At 44.5% G+C, this 20377-nt stretch overlaps 1 protein-coding gene across 3 annotated transcripts in view; it reads right to left on the bottom strand.

The window, feature by feature from the left end:
- Positions 1 to 20377, bottom strand: part of LOC124775916 — a 394798-nt gene that overhangs the window by 195911 nt on the left and 178510 nt on the right. The gene's annotated exons all lie outside the window — the stretch shown is intronic.

Genomic DNA, 20377 nt, shown 5'->3' with positions numbered 1-20377 from the left:
ACTGACGAAGCGTCTTTGCCTATTCTGCTTCGTTAACCACGTCTCACAATTTACTTACGGTAACCTGCTACAGTCGATGGCGGCTTTTGACGACTTACCTGTAAAGAAGAATAAGAACAGATATTAGAGTCACGCAAATAACAGAGTCGATATGAAAGTATGTTCATTAAACAAAGTCGTTGCAGAAAGATAAGCAGTTTACAGACATATGCCTCCGACGTATCGCTCATTCAAAACCTCGAACCGCCCACAATATTTTTTCGCTATGAATGTCTCCTAATTTGAAAACACTCAATTTAGGATAAATTTCTTTTTCCCCGATCTTATTCAATGTCTTCATTACTTGAAAGAATTACCATCTAATTTTCAGCATTCTCCTGTATCCCCACATTAGAAAAGTTTCTATTCATCTTTTCACCTGGAATGCTGATCGACCATGTTTCATTTTCGTACACAACTACAATGCAGACAAATACCTTCAGAAAGAGACTTCCTGACAGTTATATTCGACATTAACAAAACACTTTTTTTTCAGAAATGCTGCTACTGCTATTGCCTTTCTGCATTTTACACCATTTCTACCTATACGGTCGTGTTATTTTGCTGCTCAAATAACAAAACTTAACTACTAGTTTTAGTGTCTTATTTAGGAATCCAGTTCTATCAACATCGCGTAATATCAAGTACACTTCACTGCCCTTGTTACACTTTCATTTGCGTCCATCTTATAACCTCTTTCAAAAACACCTTCAATTCCTTCAACTGATATCTCTAGTCCCTTACCGTCTCTGCACACTACAAATTTTTAATTTCTCCTCCCTGAACTCTAATTAACCTTTCTAAATTTCTCCCTGGTTTCGCTCGGAGCGTTCTGAGTGTACAGAGCGAATTTAGTCTGGGACTGGCTGCAACCTCCCTCTCTCTCCAAAGGTCGTTTCTCTTTGAAGCCCATCGATAACTACTGTCTCTTTTCAGCACACTTTGTAGAGATAATGATGCGCTCCCTGCGTTTTATCCGTGCAACCTAGGGAATTTCGAAGAGTATATTCCAATCAATATTGTAAAATGTTTTCACACATGATTACAATGTCCTCAGAAACTCTTGGTATTTATTTTCTCCTCTCTGAACATTAATTCTCTCTCGGAACTATTTCTTATTAATTTTATTTGCCAAAGGAAACGCACGAGGATCAACACAGACTGTTTTTTTTTTCCCTGTAACTTTCATGATAGTTTCCTATCTGCATCACAAATATTTGAAAAGAGATGATTTTTATGTATAATATCCATAGGCAGTATCACTCATGTGTCGGTAGGTTTGTTTTGTAGACGCTCTTTGCATTTCGCATACCAAACAATGCAGGTGACGCGAGAAGAGCAGTGCGGGACTGGAACTTGCGAAAACTGCAGCAAGCGCACGGCGAAGATGCGCTATTTCGTGCAACAGTGTTAGGTGGTTCAAGGACTACAAAAAAGGTCCACTTGACAGTGATAAGAAAGGTGGAATTGGTGTTTCGGTTTCTTCTGTGTCTGAAGTCGACATGAACACAACAGCTGTGATTCTCCATGAGGATCGGCGGTTAATATTACGTAATCTCGGTGAAACGTTGAGAATTTCATACGACAGTGTCTTTACTATTATGTGAGATCATCTCCATATGACCCGTTTTAAGCCCGTTGGGTGCCGCGTCTGCTGACTCTAGGCCAAAAGCCTGTGAGAATGGAGACAAGCCACGAGGAGCTGCGCCTCTTTGCTGATGGAGAAGATGCGGTTTGGAATCGATCACTATCTGTCAAGAGTCATGGTTGTATCATTATGATTTTGAAGAAAAACGAGCCAGCAGAGGGTGGAAATCACCAGGTTCTCCGACACAAAAAAGGCGAAAGTTGTGACATTTGCAGGGAAAGTGATGGTGGTCGCTTTTTTTGACTGCCATGGGATGATTTACCAGCACGCAGTTCTGCCTCTCTCTGCTGTTACAGCAGCATACTACACGTCAGTGCCGGCCGGAGTGGCCGAGCGGTTCTAGGCGCTACAGTCTGGAACCGTGAGACCTCCCCGCTCGCAGGTTCGAATCCTGCCTCGGGCATGGATGTGTGTGATGTCCTTAGGTTAGTTAGGTTTAATTAGTTCTAAGTTCTAGGGGACTGATGACCTCAGAAGTTAAGTCCCATAGTGCTCAGAGCCATTTGAACACGTCAGTATCGACTAAATTGAGTAAACAGATTGCAAAGAAACGACGAGAACTTTCTTGGAGTGAGTGGCGACTTCTTCACCATAATGTGCAGCCTCACCTCGCAAATCAACTCTTGCAGTTTCTGGCTGAACCCAATATTACCAGTGTACCGCATACGACTAATGGCCCCGACCTTGCACCTTGTGACTTTTTATTCCCACCACTTAAGGCAAAGCTTAGGGCATTCGATTTGAGAACTCTGAAAAAGCGCTCAAGTAAAGTGAGGCGGTTCTCAACGACCTGACAAAGAACGGCCTGCATCGTACGTTGGAAGACTGGCAGAGACGCTACAAAAAAAGTGCATTCCAGTAGGACGTGAGTACTTTGAAAAAGATCGTGTAAACATTGAAATGGAGTAATAAACATCTGTGAAAATAATCAGTCTCAGTCTGATCAGCTCTCGTAAATCAGTTTTGGACTTGGTTACAGAGTGGAAGTGGAAGGAAACGGAGCTAACTCGGTAGACAGAGAGAGTGAACGTCAGATTTGTGGTGCACTGGCCAGGAGTGGCGAGCCGTCAGCCCAAGCCAGATTAGGCGCCTCGCCACTATTTTGGCCGTCGCCTCCAGAAGCAGAGCCAAACAGAGGCGTCTTTCTTCCGGGCCGGGGCATCGCTCAGCACGGGCGGCTTTCAGCGGCTCGTCCGCTCGCAGAATGCGCCCCATTTACACGAGACAGCTGGCGCTTTGTTTCCGCGTGCAGGGCGCTTTCATCTCAGGCCTGCCGTTTGCTGCTGCTGCTGCGAGCTGCACGCCTTCATGACCGCCCCAGCTTCATTAGCTGCGTGATTTATCACCACCTCGGCAGTAGCGAGCGTCCGTATCCCACGAGTTGACGCTGAACTATTCAGTACCTCACGTGAATCTGTAGGCATTCCTCGTTGTTGTCACTGGAGCTTATAGGTTGTTCATCCTCAATTTCTAATTTGCACAATCGACGTTTCGATGTGTTTGTTGTTTGTTCTCGTTCAGGACCTTCTGGTGTCCCCAGTTAGCTGATCACTCAATACTATATTTTGCGAGAAGAGAGTGGCGATTACCCCGTGGAACACGTATTCTTGTATACCTTAATGATTTACGTTCAGAGGAAGGACGGTTGATGTCTAAATGAACCGTCGACGACAAGGACTTTAGAGACAGGGTACACGTTCGGATTGATGCAGAATGGCAGAAAGAACTCGGCCACGTCCTTTTTTTCTCTTTCACAGAAATAATGATGTTGCTGTTGTGTTCAGTCGGAAGACTGGTTTGATGCACCTCCCCATGCTTCTCTACCTGTGCAAGCCTCATCATCTCCGAATAACTTCTGCAACCTACAGCCTTCTGCATCTGCTTACTGTATTCATCTCTTGGTCTGTATGATTTATGTCCCCAAAACTTCCCTCCAATACTAAATCGCAAACTTCCATCCAGAACTGAATTGGTGATCCGTTTATGTCTCAGAACGTGAGCTATCAACCGATTTCTTCTTTTAATCAAGTGCGCCCCAAATTTCTTGTCTCCCAAATTGTATTAGGACTACAACTTTGCTTCCGCCGTTTTGCAATAGACGGCAGTAGCGGCAAGTGGGGTTCAGGTGGTTGGTCATAAGTGAAATACAATAAGCTTAGGCATCTGTAAACAAAATGCCATAAAAATATTAGTAGATTTGTGATTGCATCATAAGGTTACTCTCGATTAAGTGCGTCAACTTACGTACCCATTTCTCGCCATTTATGGGAAGAAATCTGCGGCTGTAGCTCTTAAAATGCTGGGTAAGACCAATGGTGAGGGAACTATTACTGGAACAACGTGCAGAGAATGTTTTCAACGCCTTAAGAACGGTGATTTTGATGTCGAAGACCGGCATGGCGGTAGAGCAAAACGTTTTCGTTGTCGTCCATGTTTTACTTGGATACATGGTTACATTCCAGACAAATACTTTCAGGAAAGACTACGTAACACTTAAATCTATATTCCACTTTAACAAATTTCTACTCTTCGGTAATGCATTTCTTGCCATTGCCGGTCTACATCTTATATTCTCTCTACTTTGACCATCATCAGTTATTTTGCAGCACAAATAACAAAACCCATGTGCTACTTTTAGAATTTCGATTCCTAATCAGTGATATTTGAAAGATATTTGCATTAGTAGAGCTACGTTCTGTAACGAGAAGCATTATGTTCGGTAGCCAAACATACTCGCATAAATTGTTCTTAACTTTTCATTCGACTCCTACAGAAACGATGAGTCTAACAAGATTAAAGCACTGTGCATTTGTGTTGGCTTTTGGTTAAGCTAAGATTCATTCTTAATGTGTAACTTTTGGTCTTTAACACGAACAGTGGCTCGGGTCCGTAGTTCCCATTTCCAGCACGTGTTGCTTAGAAACAGACGATCCTAGGGTCGAAACGGAACAATCGGGTGTTCTTCAAAATGTTTTTATGTATTAGATCAAAGAGAGTATTGGTTTCTGTGAAACCTGACAGCCCTTTTCAGTTACAAGACACACTTACTTCTTCCAAACAATTTTCTCGACCAGCAGGCACACAAAAACGAGAAAAAAGCTATGACTGTCTCGTCATGAAGGTGGAGTCTGCCTGTTTGATGCAAACACTTAGGCGTAACAATCTGTGAGGTTATAAAATTCATTGATCACACAAGTTCAATCGCACGTAAGATAGCTTCATTGGCTGGATACAATGAAAATGAAATTAATCTGCAAAGTGGACTGCTTATAAAACGGCCGTATAAACAATCCCACAATAGTGTTCATATTGTTAAAATTCAGTAAAACCATCTGTACCGCATCAGATGATATTTTGGCTGCCAACCGGTTTCGTCCTATAATTTAGACGATCTTCGGGCCGTAAGCACCATGGTGACGGCTGATGGTAGTGGATGGACCAATGTCCGTAAGAGCACGGACTCCCGTGTTCTTATGGATCTAGCTCCATCCACTACCATCAGCCGTCACCATGGTGCTTACGGCCCGAAGATCGTCTAAATTATAGAACGAAACCGGTTGGCAGCCAAAATAAACACCTGATGTGATAGAGATGGTTCTACTGCTTTTCAGTATTGTACATCAATCGCTATTGACACTACACTTCAAGAATCTTTCTAACGCTTTAATTCCTCACATGTATGGCGTCGATACCAAGTGTAGGACGAATGGTCAAAAATTTGTTTGAGCCATGAGAGTCACGGAGACGGTAATAAACTGTACTGGCAGATGCCTTATATCAGCTACCCTGCTAAAATCTTCTATCAAAATTTGAAGAACAAATATTAAATGAGAAATCAAAGAATGTACTGTGAAACACAGTACACGGGGTTATTTGGTAAGCGTGATAGCGTTACGGAGATGTTTATCAAACTCAAGTGGCAGACTCTGCAAGAGAGGCGCTCTGCATCGCGGTGTAGCTTGCTGTCCAGGTTTCGGGAGAGTGCGTTTCTGGGTGAGGTATCGAATATATTGCTTCCACCTACTTATACCTCCCGAGGAGATCACGAATGTAGAATTAGAGAGATTAGAGCGCGCACGGAGACTTACCGGCAGTCGTTTTTCCCACGAACCACACGCGACTGGAACAGGAAAGGGAGGTAATGACAGTGGCACGTAAAGTGTCCTCCGTCACACACCGTTGGGTGGCTTGCGGAGTGTAGATGTAGAAATGTGTCCTTTCTGTATTAACCCCAGATCACGTAATCTGGGTTGCTGCTCTCCTCTAACGCTGGCTGTAATATGGGAAACCTCTAAGCGGTGTAGCAAAATTTTTGAAAATTATTTTTCCGACAGTGCGTTACCGCTATTCCGTAACGAGAGGTCGGCAGCTGACGTCACCGGGTTTTGTCCGAGTATCGGAGGTGTAGCTAGTTGCAATTGTGGACAGGCGGCTCGTATCTGGTGTGCGGCGGGGCGCCTAATTGCTGCAGACGAGCAGAGTAGCCGAGGGGCGAGCTAACGACCGTGGCCGTGGCTGTGGGGTCGCTGTCCTCAGAGCAGCACGCACGCCGCCGCGTCACACGCCTTATAAACACAGCGACACGTCACAGCTCGTCGTCCTAGCACACAGTGTACTGTCCCGCATACCGTCACGGCTTCTTCCAAATCATTCCGTCGATTCTTGGGATAAGCAAATTTCCACACCCTATTTGATACAAGAGGGGCGTTCAATAGGTAACGCAACACTTTTTTTTAGGCCAATTTCGGTTGAAAACATGCGGAATTAGTTGTGGGACATCGTGGAATATTCCTGCTTCAGCCCCTATAGTTTCATGAAGTTCAGACAGGTGGCGGAGCTTAACGCAGACTTGGAAGTGGTTTCTGTAACGGAGGTATCTCCCAGGTACGGCTTTTATTAAAATATCGATATTTTTTCCAGCGAACAGTGATATATACACTCCTGGAAATGGAAAAAAGAACACATTGACACCGGTGTGTCAGACCCACCATACTTGCTCCGGACACTGCGAGAGGGCTGTACAAGCAATGATCACACGCACGGCACAGCGGACACACCAGGAACCGCGGTGTTGGCCGTCGAATGGCGCTAGCTGCGCAGCATTTGTGCACCGCCGCCGTCAGTGTCAGCCAGTTTGCCGTGGCATACGGAGCTCCATCGCAGTCTTTAACACTGGTAGCATGCCGCGACAGCGTGGACGTGAACCGTATGTGCAGTTGACGGACTTTGAGCGAGGGCGTATAGTGGGCATGCGGGAGGCCGGGTGGACGTACCGCCGAATTGCTCAACACGTGGGGCGTGAGGTCTCCACAGTACATCGATGTTGTCGCCAGTGGTCGGCGGAAGGTGCACGTGCCCGTCGACCTGGGACCGGACCGCAGCGACGCACGGATGCACGCCAAGACCGTAGGATCCTACGCAGTGCCGTAGGGGACCGCACCGCCACTTCCCAGCAAATTAGGGACACTGTTGCTCCTGGGGTATCGGCGAGGACCATTCGCAACCGTCTCCATGAAGCTGGGCTACGGTCCCGCACACCGTTAGGCCGTCTTCCGCTCACGCCCCAACATCGTGCAGCCTGCCTCCAGTGGTGTCGCGACAGGCGTGAATGGAGGGACGAATGGAGACATGTCGTCTTCAGCGATGAGAGTCGCTTCTGCCTTGGTGGCAATGATGGTCGTATGCGTGTTTGGCGCCGTGCAGGTGGGCGCCACAATCAGGACTGCATACGACCGAGGCACACAGGGCCAACACCCGGCATCATGGTGTGGGGAGCGATCTCCTACACTGGCCGTACACCACTGGTGATCGTCGAGGGGACACTGAATAGTGCACGGTACATCCAAACCATCATCGAACCCATCGTTCTACCATTCCTAGACCGGCAGGGGAACTTGCTGTTCCAACAGGACAATGCACGTCCGCATGTATCCCGTGCCACCCAACGTGCTCTAGAAGGTGTAAGTCAACAACCCTGGCCAGCAAGATCTCCGGATCTGTCCCCCATTGAGCATGTTTTGGACTGGATGAAGCGTCGTCTCACGCGGTCTGCACGTCCAGCACGAACGCTGGTCCAACTGAGGCGCCAGGTGGAAATGGCATGGCAAGCCGTTCCACAGGACTACATCCAGCATCTCTACGATCGTCTCCATGGGAGAATAGCAGCCTGCATTGCTGCGAAAGGTGGATATACACTGTACTAGTGCCGACATTGTGCATGCTCTGTTGCCTGTGTCTATGTGCCTGTGGTTCTGTCAGTGTGATCATGTGATGTATCTGACCCCAGCAATGTGTCAATAAAGTTTCCCCTTCCTGGGACAATGAATTCACGGTGTTCTTATTTCAATTTCCAGGAGTATATATATATATATATATATATATATATATATATATATATATATGCGACCTACGAATGGAAAAACTGGTAGAAGCTGACTTCGGGGAAGATCAGTTTGGATTCCGTAGAAATATTGGAACACGTGAGGTAATACTGACCCTACGACTTATCTTAGAAGCTAAATTAAGGAAAGGCAAACCTACGTTTCTAGCATTTGTAGACTTAGAGAAAGCTTTTGACAATGTTGACTGGAATACTCTTTCAAATTCTGAAGGTGGCAGGGGTAAAATAGAGGGAGCGAAAGGCTATTTACAATTTGTATAGAAACCAGATGGCAGTTATAAGAGTCGAGGGGCATAAAAGGGAAGCAGTGGTTGGGAAGGGAATGAGACAGGGTTGTAGCCTCTCCCCGATTCTATTCAATCTGTATATTGAGCAAGCAGTAAAGGAAACAAAAGAAAAATTCGGAGTAGGTATTAAAATCCATGGAGAAGAAATAAAAACTTTGAGGTTCGCCGATGACATTGTAATTCTGTCAGAGACAGCAAAGGACTTGGAAGAGCAGTTGAATGGAATGGACGGTGTCTTGAAAGGAGGATATAAGATGAACATCAACAAAAACAAAACGAGGATAATAGAATGTAGTCGAATTAAGTCGGGTGATGCTGAGGGAATTAGATTAGGAAATGAGACACTTAAAGTAGTAAAGCAGTTTTGCTATTTGGGGAGCAAAATAACTGATGATGGTCGAAGTAGAGAGGATATAAAATGTAGACTGGAAATGGGAAGGAAATCGTTTCTGAAGAAGAGAAATTTGTTTACATCGAGTATAGATTTAAGTGTCAGGAAGTCGTTTCTGAAAGTATTTGTATGGAGTGTAGCCATGTATGGAAGTGAAACATGGACGATAAATAGTTTGGACAAGAAGAGAATAGAAGCTTTTGAAATGTAGTGCTACAGAAGAATGCTGAAGATTAGATGGGTAGATCACATAACTAATGTGGAAGTATTGATTAGGATTGGGGAGAAGAGAAGTTTGTGGTACAACTTAATTAGAAGAAGGGATAGGTTGGTAGGACATGTTCTGAGGCATCAAGGGATCACCAATTTAGTATTGGAGGGCAGCGTTAAGGGTAAAAATCGTAGAGGGAGACCAAGAGATGAATACGCTAAGCAGATTCAGAAGGATGTAGGTTGCAGTAGGTACTGGGAGATGAAGAAGCTTGCACAGGATAGAGTAGCATGGAGAGCTGCATCAAACCAGTCTCAGGACTGAAGACCACAACAACAACATATGCGACCTTTACCCAATACATCGATACCTAGATCGCAATATCGAGAACAGATATTTTTATTTTAGATTACATTTTTTCGCAATTTTCGGTAATTATTTGTAACTGTTCCTTTGAAATTGTAGTAGAATATAATTTTAATTCCACTGTGTGAAGAAGTCTTAATACTTTTTGAGCTTTCGTCACCCCCAGTCTCTCTCTTTGACTGTGTGAAGCAAGTATAGGTGTGAGGCATAGGTACAGAACGGATCGAGGTGGTCCACTGCGAACTGGACTCGAATTCGAGAGGACGACTGTTCAAACCCGCGTTCGGCCATTCCGTGAGTTGCCTAAATCGCTTCGCGCAATTGCCGGGATGGTTCTTTTGAGAAGGCACAGCCGACACCCTTCCCCATCCGTCCCTAATCCGATGGGATAGATGATCTCGCTGTTTGGTCCCCTCCCCCAAATCAATCAATCAAAATCTTTTGATGGTCCTGATAGCAATTGTACAGCATACTGTAATTACTAATTTCGGGTGAAATATTCAGCAGTTTTCAGATCAATGATCAGTTCGAGTGCAGTGTCTGGACGTAAGAGTTGATAATCTTCTCTGAATTTGATACATGATGGGTGAATGCTCAGATTTCAGCCGAAACTAGTAATCGATGAATGTTATTAAATTGTGATTTGGACTATTAACAGATTTTTCTCTATAATCTTTTTAGCTTCACTATAGAAGTATGCTGAAAATCAGACGGACTGATAAGAAACGAGGCTGTTCTCCGCATAATAGGCGAAGAGAGGAACGGACAGATTATGTTTGAAGATACCAAGGAATAACTGCAATGATACTAGAGGAAGCTGTAAAGGGTAAAAACTGTAGGAGAAGACATAGATGGGAATATATCGGAAAAAAACTTGAGCAGATCCGCTGCAAGTGCAACCCCGACAATGACAGGTTGACACAGGAAAGTAAATCGTGGCGAGGCGCATGAAACCAATCAGAACACTGATGACTAAAAGTAAACGGAGTCCCATCCTGTAAACAATGCATTTCTACATCTACATCTACATCCATACCAGACGGTGTGGGGCGGAGGGTACCCTGAGTACCTCTATCGGTTCTCCCTTCCATTCCAGTCTCGTATTGTTCGTGGAAAGAAGGATTGTCGGTATGCCTCTGTGTAGGCTCTAATCGTTCTGATTTTCTCCTCATGGTCTCTTCGCGAGATATACGTAGGAGGGAGCAAATACTGCTTGACTCCTCGGTGAAGGTATGTTGTCCAAACTTCAACAAAAGCCCGTATCGAGCTACTGAGCGTCTCTCCCGCAGAGTCTTGAACTGGAGTTTATCATCTTCGTAACGCTTTCGCGATTACTAAATGATCCTGTAAAAAATCGCGCTGCTCTCCGTTGGGTCTTCTCTATCTCTTCTATCAACCCTATCTGGCACGGATCCTACACTGCTGAGCAGTATCCAAGCAGTGGGCGAACAAACGTACTGTAACCTACTTCCTTTGTTTTCGGACTGCATTTCCTTAGGATTCATCCAATGAATCTGTCTGGCATCTGCTTTACCGACGATCAACTTTATATGATAATTCCAATTTAAATCACTCCTAATGCGTACTCCTAGATAATTTATGGAATTAACTGCTTCCAGTTGCTGACCTGCTATATTGTAGCTAAATGATAAGGGATCTTTCTTTCTATGTATTTGCAACACATTACACTTACCTACATTGAGATTCAATTGCCATTCCCTGCACCATGCGTCAATTCGCTGCAGATCCTCCTGCGTTTCAGTACAATTTTCCATTGTTACAACCTCTCGATACACCACAGCATCATCCGCAAAAAGCCTCAGTGAACTTCCGATGTCATCCACAAGGTCATTTATGTATATTGTGAATAGCAACGGTCCTATGACACTCCCCTGCGGCACACCTGAAATCGGTCTTACTTCGGAAGACTTCTCTCTATTGAGAATGAGATGCTGCGTTCTGTTATCTAGGAACTTCTCAATCAAATCACACAATTGGTCTGATAGTCCATATGCTCTTACTTTGTTAATTAAACGACTGTGGGGAACTGTATCGAACGCCTTGCGAAAGTCAAGAAACGCGGCATCTACTTGGGAATCCGTGTCTATGGCCCTCTGAGTCTCGTGGACGAATAGCGCGAGCTGGGTTTCACTCGATCGTCTTTTTCGAAACCCCTGCTGATTCTTAGAGAGTAGATTTCTGGTCTCCAGGAAAGTCATTTATTTTCTGTTACATAGCGAAGCCGCTATAAACGGGTAAGCACGACGCAAAGCATACTCAGTGGCTGACATGGATCACCGTGAAAGAGGAAAGATGGTGATGTTTAACTTGTCGTGGTAGACAGGTTTGTGACTGCAGGGGCGGGATAACATCTGTGAAGAGGTTTGGGGGGGGGGGGGGGGGGGCTGCGGTCAGGGCCTGGTGGCCTTGGCCTGGTGGCCTTGGCCTTGTGGAAACGTGACCCGCGGCTTGGCGCAGTCTAGTCTAGGGTTACCCGGCTGAGCTGTGCTGACCCAAATGCGGCGGCCGCTCACCTCAACACTTTCTCCCGCCGCCGCCACCCCCCACACACCTGCCGCGCCGTGCCGACAAACAGATCGTCTCCCACACTCATTACCTATTCTCACCTCCTTTTTCCCCCCTGCTTCTGTTTACTCACTACAAAGGCGGTAAGGTGGTGCTCTCAGGGCCGACGCACGCCCGCACCTACATGTTCACACTACCGTAGCAGACCACAAGAAAATCCGAATTGGTATTCTGGCGGATATTTCATTTTATCCCGTTTCTCATTACCTACCTTCCTTTAGGAGATGTGTCTAATGTGCAGCTACCATGAAGTTCAATGTAAACATTGTCAGAACAGTTAAATGTTGTTCGTTGTGCTCATATTGTCAACAGGTGAATAGGGAGTGGGAACAGCGTACCAGCTTAATGTACGACGGTATCGACGTGTCAGATTCTCTCGCTTGGCACGAGACTACAGAAGGGTTCTGGAATAGGCTAGGAAGACCGACTTCAAAGTTCATGATAGGTAATTATACGCCACTACCTCCAGTCCCTTCCCTGTAAAATCAAAATATGTAGTTGCAGTCTGACATCAGAATTCGAACTGCTGTACCCAAGTCGAGTGGTAAAGTGATTTAAAAGACTTCAGCCTCGGCAGTGAGCCCACTAGTCCTTGGATCAGTTTATCTTACTGTGGATGATAGGCAAAAAATACAACCAGAAACAACGTTCCAGATTTTCTTTGAAATTCTCCCCATTCCTCCCTAAATAATAATAGTAACGTTAATAATAATGACACAATAATAATAATAATAATAATAGCAATAATAATAAAGAGAAAAAAGTTGAAGCCTGAGGTATAAGGTCAGTCAAAACGTTCAAACCTGTCAAGAACAAAAACCTGCTTTTTTTTCTGAGTACATCTGCAGAAACATTCGCATAATGGTGAATGCGGAATCCTGGCGTATGACCTTTCTTATTAGGAATGAATTGTAAAAGGAGAAGGATAAATGCTAATACTGCGGATAACATCGAAAACACCATAAAAAAAGTATAGATGACGTTTTCCTGTAATCGTAATTACCGGTTTTCGTGGAATAATGGTATTTTACGTTCTTTAACTAAAATACCAACTGTGGAAGGTGGTGCACGTCAGTGCGACAATGGTTCGTACCAGTTTCAGCACCGCCGTGTTTATGTCTGAGAGCAATGTGACTTTTTTTTTGGCGGGGGGGGGGGGGGGGGGGGAGGACTTGGAAATATACACGATAATTCAGTTGCTCCTACTTACGGGTTTATGCAACCCGCAAAGCCTTCAAAAACCACGCACGAAATTTTCATACTCTCTCACTTGCTACGGATAAATTTACAGAGAAAAAAAATAAGTGGAAAGGACCTTTCTGTACGAAGTTTAATGTAGTTAAATTTTGTACTGGGATATGTTTTCGCTGGAGGTTGCGGTTTTCGAGTTATTCAACAAAAACGCTTTTTTACGTGTGTCTTGGATACTTAGAAAAATGCGGGCTCTAACGAAAATGTATTTCAGTACAAAATTAAACTACATTAAATTTCCTACAAAAAGGCCCCGTTCATTTTTTCTGTAGGACTAATAGTTTGCGCCTAGCGAGCGAAAGACTATGAAAATCGTATGCTTGGTATTTGAAGGCGTTGCAGGTTGCATTAAACCCACAGGTAGGGGAAGCTGGGGGAGAAAGGGGGGCGGGGGAGAAAGGGGGCGGGGGAGTAAAAGGATAACTAGCTTAATTAGCTCTTACCTCTTCCACTGCTATTATTAATTCTAAGCTTACACTGCGAAATAAGAATACCAGTTTGGATTGAATGCTGATTTACACTGCCCCGTGGACAGCTTCCTCCCAGTGCTTGCCTTTTCTCGTGGCACATGCAGATGTACGTGTCTTTAGCGGAGATGAACTTTAACTGTTTACTGTTAGCCATGACGGGACTACATTGCAAGTCAAATTTGTCGATAAGCTGGCATCCGGAATGACTTGCACAAAGCAAAAGCTACGTTTCTATGTGAGAGACCAGCGTCCCACATCCGGGAGCAGCGAAGCGTTACAAGAAGAACGAGACTGAACTCGCTGCGTGACCTTAGATGTAGACACTCTTCCCTTCCACGAATACGCTGCGGGGAAGCCTCCACGTGCGTTTGTCTCCGCGATTCTTCTGCACGTGGCTGGCGGGTAGCGGCCGTGCCGGCGCTGGTTTTCTACTCGCGGTGCTGCGCATGCGCAGCCGTAAAAGTCCCGACTGCGCAGAACAGGTGGCGGCAGCCAGTGCGCTTGCGCAACTGCGGAAACTCTGTGATGTGCCGCTCAGATCCGCGAGTCACTTCTCACTAGAAGTTTCCACGCGTCTACCGTCCCGTTGGCCAATGGATTCCTGGACCTACTGAACGAATTCTCTGAAAGAGTCTCTCCGCTGATGCAGCATTACTCATTCAGGCCCCCTCCTACAAAGTATACCGACCTGAAGCCAAACATTGATCCCATTGCTTGAGAAAAGCGTATTACACGCGAACAACAAACGCTCTTCATATTAATACAGATGTGAAGCGGCGTTTCAACGACGGCACTGTCGGTTCGAAATTCCCCTCCGTGGTTGTGGGAGGTTCATTTCAGCTACTCTATCAGTTTTTCGTGTCTTTCATAACTGTGCTATTTTTCCTATTGCCTCATATTCGTCGAGAGAAAAACCAAGGCTGTTTTGATATTTAAAATTTATCGTTCATTTTGATGCACCTGTTCTGTTCCACATGGGTACAAAGGTGTTGCTTACACAACTAGACAGACCTGAGATTGATCATCGTTTACCACCTCCACCTCCTCCTCCTCCTCCTCCTCCTCCTCCTCCTCCTCCTCCTCCACCACTTTCTTCTTCTTCTTCTTGTTCCTCGTTATTATCCGCAGCAACAGCTGCCGCCTCCATGAACTCATTCATATTGCTTCTGCATCTTTTCTAATATCGCCTATTCACCTTCCATTAGTCTCTCTTCGAACCTAGCAAACGACTTTTTTCTCCAGCTACCATCCAGTCTAGTTATATGCCTTGTCCATTTGATTTATATTGCAGTCGTAAGTCTGTCACTAAAATTGGGGCTTGAGGTATTACTCTATTTTCATTTCTCCCCTTGTAGTTCAGAATCATGCATATATATATATATATATATATATATATATATATATATATATATATATATATATATATATATATCCCTCCCCATCTACTCCCCCCTCTCCACCCATCTTCTCCTTTCTCCTCGCTATATAATCATTTCCACACCCACCTTATGTCTGTTATCTTGCGCTCCCCCTCTTTCTGCTCTTGGGCGTTGTTCACTGTTAACGCAAATTCAGATTCCATAATAGTATTCTAATCATAAGTTGACAAGTCATAATTACAACTTTTCTATTTCTGTGAAAGCAGACTGCGAGCAAGAAAATAAAACAGCATATTTCCGTGTATATAATTTTGGTTTAAAAGACTTATAATCAGTTGGAATATGTATGGGAGAAACAAATTTTCTAGTTGTTTAACTGCTCTACTCTCATAGTTAAACCTGACTGCAAGAAAGAAAACGGACACGTACATATTCACTGCAGAGCAAAAGCACAGCATTTTCTTTCTCGCTGTCGGTTTCAAAGGAAACCAATACAGTGGTATTAAAAACATATAGAGCCCATGTCCATACGAATGTTTGTTAGTGTGTCCTCTGTCCTCTAAAAATACAATGTAAATTGGTCAGTAGCTTTTCGAGATTTTTGCTAATAACCTTTCGCTGTTATATATTATCAGTAGTTTTCTATATTACATATATTAAAAAATATACAGCCTGCGTCCATCCGAACGTTTATTAGAGTTGCGTGTAAAAACATGAAGTAACTCGCTCTCTAACTTTTCAAGATTTTTGGTAACAACGTTTCTTCTTTGAAGGTGGCGGTGGTTAGTGTTTAACGTCCCGTCGACAACGAGGTCATTAGAGACTCGGGTTAGGGAAGGAAATCGGCCGTGCCCTTTCAAAGGAACCATCCCGGCATTTGCCTGAAACGATTTAGGGAAATCACGGAAAACCTAAATCAGGATGGCTGGAGACGGGGTTGAACCGTCGTCCTCCCGAATGCGAGTCCAGTGTGCTAACCACTGCGCCACCTCGCTCGATCTTCTTTGTATATTGCATGTTTATTTATATATTCTAAGATGGCGCTTCAATAGGCATATGAAAACGAGCGCGTGTAGAATGCAAAGTTGTGTGAAAATTTTAAAGCAATCGGTGAAGACCTTTCGGAGATTACGATTTTGAAAAAACGTTTACATTTTTATTTATATCGATGAAAGTTGACAACTGCTCTGTGTGTTTTCAGCACTGAGTATTTTTTTCAATTACCTATCCAATTTTTTTTATTGCACCAGTGTAAAAATAAACAATTGCTTTTTGTTCATAGGGCCATCTAAATTTCAATGTTCATTATTGTTTGCAGCTTAACAACTCGAAAATGACTTGAGGTCTAAATTGCAATTGCGAAAATTATAGTAAATAGTACGGTCGATGGTGAACACGGGGTAATTTCAACATAAATTATTTATCACACCACTTAGGTAAACGACAGTAGAAAGAGTTCCGGATAGTCGTTCAAATTAGGGCCCAGAGTGAAGGACACAAAAACAATAGCGACTTTTGTACACGTGACTGCCAAAGAAGAGAAGCGCCCCGCCTCCAGCTCCTCCCAGCAGAAACTGGTACAGAGAGAGGAGAAACGAACGCCGGGGACGTACTCGCAGTCGGCCTTGCGTTGTTAGGCAGCTGGCGGAGACAAATGTCCAGATGTCCAGCCGGCCTACCGGTTCGTAAAAGGAAACGCGCTTCTGCGGGAACCGGATTTCAGAGGCAGCGAAAGCCGAGGCGTGTCGCGCTGTCAGCCGGCAAGCGCCGTCGCAGGCCGCGGTGCCGCCTTCGAGTCCCGGCGACTCAATCACACCGGCAGTCAGGGCCTCACCACACTACCTTACAACACATCGCCAGTGGCGCTTAAAGGGTTCTGCCTTCTTCACTGTGAGAATCAAGTGTGTGTCAGCCTCCAGTATTTTACTGGGCCGCCGCAACCCGTTTGTTGCGGGCAAAACTTTCTGGTCGGCTTCTTTGTAACGACGTAAGAAGTGAGGGGGGTTAAAAAATGGTTCAAATGGCACTAAGCACTATGGGACTTAACTTCTGAGGTCATCAGTCCCCTAGAACTTAGAACTACTTAAACCTAACTAACCTAAGGGCATCACACACATCCATGCCCGAGGCAGGATTCGAACCTGCGGCCGTAGCGGTCACGCGGTTCCAGACTGTAGCGCCTAGAACCGCTCGGCCACTTCGGTCGGCCTGAGAAGGGTTTTCAGCTACACTGGACACTTGAGCGCAGCGGTGAGGAACTGTATAAAAAGTTCAGCAATGTATTCCAAGTACATACTGTAACGTGGCAAATTATTACGAGTTGTCATCTTTCAGGGAAAGCGTAGCTTGCCGTGGAGCCAAGAGCGGAGAGGAGAGCAGATTTTGGTTCTCACGCTCGCACGGCTGACGCCGGCTAATTGCCTAACGCTGGGTGCAATACATTACACTTACTGTCTATGAATCTGAAGAAGTACTGTTAAATATCAGTCGACTGTTTTCATACATAGTGTACCAAATTCTATGGATAACACAACCATGCTGTTAAAATTTCAAATCAGATCAACCTCAGTACTTGCGGAGATATAAATTTTTACCTAAACCACATAATAACCGTACTGGAATTGTGAAAATGATTTAGGAACTAATGTACTTATCTATAGTATCAACAGAAACTGATACCAAGATAATATGTTCATATAATCAATCTAATTTTCTGGAATTTTCTTTCGTTTCACTACCATATATTTTCTGACATAATTAAAAATACTTTGGAAAACTATTATTTCATCGTGTGAGTGTTGTGAAGAGGCTTAGAGAGTGAATGGAGGATATACGCAAAGTGACAATGTGGTATTTTATTAAAATTATGTAAATGTATGTGTGAGATAGTTATTGTACAATAGGGCAATTTCTGACGTTGAGCTTGATTTTGTAAAAGGGAGCCACAAGGGGCGTTGAATATTACATTTATTAGTAATTTATTTTGTGGAAAGGAACCGTATGTTGTTTTCGTTAAATTTTATTTAGTTTCGGAATTACAATATTTGTAGTCTAAATTACTTGTGGTCACCTTATTGGCTGATATAGAAGTGCTCGAGATGATCTGACTGGCAGCTTAAAATACTAGCCAATAGGAATTCGGAATTTCCCGCGCTTTCGAGAAGTGCTTTTTGCCTCAGCTCCATGGGTCTATTAGTCGTTCAGTAGCCGTCTTCTGTAAACACCTAAGTTGAACCGTGCAGATCAGATTTGTACCAGAATGAAGAAATTCGCGCGTTTCGTCGGTTCTCGTGTGTCGACAAAGAACGACTCCAGTACCGAATATTTTGTGAAAGTTTGAGCCCTGTGAGTGGTTTGTTTAAGGAGATATTTGCGTATGAACATTTCTTGTCATCCATAAACTCCGCGTGGCGTGTTTCGTGCAGACAACGAGGCATTGTGGCGAGAACTTTTTTACAGGGAGAGACTGAATGTGTTAGCTCGCAAGTAGTTGTGGCTCATTATCTTTTAAAGCTGTTCAAAATTTCGGGTCGGACTAAATATCTTGTAGCTGCTTTCGGGTGTGAACTTGTAACAGAGACAAATGGCTCTGAGCACTATGCGACTTAACTTCTGAGGTCATCAGTCGCCTAGAACTTAGAACTAATTAAACCTAACTAACCTAAGGACATCACACACATCCATGCCCGAGGCAGGATTCGAATCTGCGACCGTAGCGGTCGCTCGGCTCCAGACTGTAGCGCCTAGAACAGCACGGCCACTCCAGCCGGCGTAACAAAGACAGTCAGTAACATTGCATTATTGATGTCGGGATATTAAATTCGAACTTTATAGCAATTTTCCATGTTTTAAAGGCCAGAAACCAACTTAAAGGAAATTTTAGACATTTCTTCAAACGAGTCATGCAAGAATCCTGAACGCTCGATAGTTTTAAGTAATTTTCAGCTACTGCCCATGGAGTGGAGTAATGTGGCCTTTGCGTGTAGGTATGTAGTCTAATTTTCGTCAACGCTGCTTTTGTCGACCAAAACAGTATCTACCATAGGACAGGGAAGGGGGAGACTACCTGAAACCTATTCAGGTAGGTGGACTGACTGTTCAAAGGATAGTGAGAGACCAACCCGCCACGCCGCTATACCTTACTGGAAGGGGTGTCTTACAGTGGATTTACTCTTATGGCTTGCTAGCCTAACTTCCTCAATAGAGAATTGAGTTACACTAAACCGTTCCCATTACCCTGGTTCCTGCCCACTACAGAAGAGCAGAGTTTCATGACTCGTTCTCCTTGCTTACAGAGAATACAAATATTTCTCTGTATCCCCTTCATTATTTACCTTTAATTACTCAACTTCGTCAGAGGTAGTACTATACCACGACTCGTTCTAACTTTTTACTACAACACACGTATCATCCGGCAAGAGAAGAAGTCAGTACGAAAACCCTAGACATGTCCGAACACCATTTGCCGCATCAGCATACCAATACCGGAAAGTGTCTCGGCAGCTTTTAGCAAGCTCTACCGTTCCGTTGTGATCATAGTGACACCCATTCACCTGCCACTGTGCCCTCCCGTGATGTCTCCAGCAGGAAAGGTGCAGAACTGCTTCATCACAATTTCTACAGACATCTGAAGCGTACGCGCTGCCCTGTGCGGAGTGGCGGTAGTCGGTCCTGCAGTAATGCCGCCAAGCAGGAAGCGGCAGACCTGAAAGCAAGGCGCCGGTCTTTTGCACAAGACTTTCTCCGGTGAGGCGCGTCTTCCTGCCGACAACTTAATGCTGTCTTCTCCACCTAACTACTCGATCCCGTCGAGTCTGTCTGGCTAACACTAAAAGTGAAAGACACAGTCACCTCTGGATGCAGCAGCAATTGTTAGTTCATCTCGAAAGGAACAGCTGCTTATTGCTCCACCATTGTGCTGATCACAGGGCGAAGGAGGAAGGAGGAAGGGGGAAGAGGGGAGGGGGGAGGAGTGAAAGCTTTTATAGTGAGACTTCCGCTGGTCTCTGGCGCAAAAATTTCCACTTGGGACGGAATATTTTACACCGGTAGTCATGTACTTTTTGGGAGTTTCTGTGAAATTTCAGGAAGATAAGGGATCACCGAATGACTCTAGGAATATGGGCTGGTATAAATGGCCCGCTTGGAGAGCTTGATGATCGAGAGGACTGTTCAGTAAAAACAGAAAATCCAGGTTCAGGTCATTCCGTTGGTACAAATTTTCAGTAGTCGCTTCCAATAGGATGTGATAAGCGAATAAAGTCTAATTACCGAACACAATTATGTAGCCATATTTCACGCTGTTGTCTACTTTTTGACTCTATGCATTCATCGATATATTTCTCCTTT

The sequence above is a fragment of the Schistocerca piceifrons genome, chromosome 2 (genome assembly GCF_021461385.2).
Source record: "Schistocerca piceifrons isolate TAMUIC-IGC-003096 chromosome 2, iqSchPice1.1, whole genome shotgun sequence".
Taxonomy (NCBI): domain Eukaryota; kingdom Metazoa; phylum Arthropoda; class Insecta; order Orthoptera; family Acrididae; genus Schistocerca; species Schistocerca piceifrons.
This window is presented reverse-complemented; position numbering and strand designations above follow the sequence as displayed.